The sequence below is a fragment of the Myotis daubentonii genome, chromosome 14 (assembly GCF_963259705.1).
Source record: "Myotis daubentonii chromosome 14, mMyoDau2.1, whole genome shotgun sequence".
NCBI classification, from domain to species: domain Eukaryota; kingdom Metazoa; phylum Chordata; class Mammalia; order Chiroptera; family Vespertilionidae; genus Myotis; species Myotis daubentonii.
Window position 1 is genome coordinate 27,837,323 of NC_081853.1, and position 1,555 is coordinate 27,838,877.

The 1,555-nt window shown below is 46.1% G+C and overlaps 1 pseudogene; it reads right to left on the reverse strand.

Annotated features, from left to right (window-relative positions):
- Positions 1-928: 928 nt before the first annotated feature.
- LOC132215410 (large ribosomal subunit protein eL31-like) lies at positions 929-1,308 on the reverse strand (annotated as a pseudogene).
- Between the last annotated feature and the right edge of the window lie 247 nt (positions 1,309-1,555).

Below are 1,555 nucleotides of genomic sequence, written 5' to 3' on the forward strand. Positions count from 1 at the left end.
GCCACTCGCACCCACTGACAGTGCCAAGTGATCGGAACCGGCGCCGGGCACCAGCAGTGGGTGCGAGCGGGGCCATTGCTGACAGTGGGTGTGAGTGGCGGCGGCTGCCGGCCCGATCGCACCTCAGGAGGTGGAGAAGTCCCGAGGGGCGATCGGGGCTGGCAGCCGCTGCTCTCACCCCCTGATGGCGCTGAGTGATTGGGGCCAGTGCCGGCCTTAGGTGTAAGCGCCTGATGGGACCACGGTGCACGGGAGCAAAGAATTTTCAGTAAACACCAGAGGCTCGCCCGATGACAGCTATCAGTGCCCTGCCTTGGTCTGGCGCCCCTGCTCACCTGTTTCACCATCCTGCCACTGCTGAGGCTCACCATGTGCCATGCTCTGCCACCTGCTGCAGGCTCCTGCCATGATCTGTGCGCACCCCCTGGTGGTCTGCGCATGTCATAGCGACTGGCTGTTTGGTTGTCCCACTGTTTGGTCTATTTGCATATTAGGGTTTTATATATATAGATACTTTGAATTCCTAGGATAAACTCAATTTGGTAATGAATATATTATCTTTTTCATAAATTGCTAGATTCAGGTTGCCAATATTTAGTTTATGATTTTTGTATGTATGTGAATGAGTGCAATGGGTCCTTGATTATCTTATCTATCTATGCTTTTGATATCAGTTACAATAATTTCAAAGAATAATGGTGGGGAGTTTAAAATATCTGTTCCTTGAAAGTTAGGTAGAACTCACCTTTACTTAAAAAAAATTTTAAGATATATTTTTATTAATTTCAGAGAGGAAGGGAGAGGGAGAGAGAGATAAAAACATCAATGATGAGAGGGAATCATTGATGGGCTGCCTCCTACACACTCCAACCAACTGAGCCACACTGGCCAGGACTCTTTCTCGCAGTTTTATAACTTTATTTGATAATCAGCAGTTAGTTCTCATCCACTTTAACTGTCGATTTCTGGAAGTGGTAAAAGGTACACAGGTGACCAACACACAGAACTTGTTTAGTGAATCTTCGTCCTCATTACGTGTTCTGGACAACTGCACCTGGATACACTGTGGACATTGCTATTCTTTTGGCCCAGACAGCTTTGCTCAACCTGGTGTCCATGCACACATCTGGAGTTCCCATCTCCTTCCTGGAAGGTTTCTGGATCTCTTTGAGTGTTTGAGGGGCCACACTTCTTGAAACCCGCTTCATGAATGTGCTTGTGAACATCGATGGTGTATTGTCTGCTCACTACCACGTTGATGGCAGAACGGCCCTTCTTCTTCTCGCCACCCTTCTTTGCAGGAGCCATTATGCTGGGCCCAAGTTGGAAAAAGTCTTTCTTTCTAAATCTTTCCCCCTTTGAATCATTTGAGAGTAAGTTTCAGGTATCATGCACCTTTCTAACCTCAGTATTTAGTATTTGTTTCTTAAGAATAAGGGCCCTCTCTTATATAACCAGAGGGAATTTAATAATTCAAGAAATTTAATATTTATCTAACGGTTAGACTCTTTGGCACAGTTCACATTCCACTTTTGCTAGCTGTCCCAATGTCTTC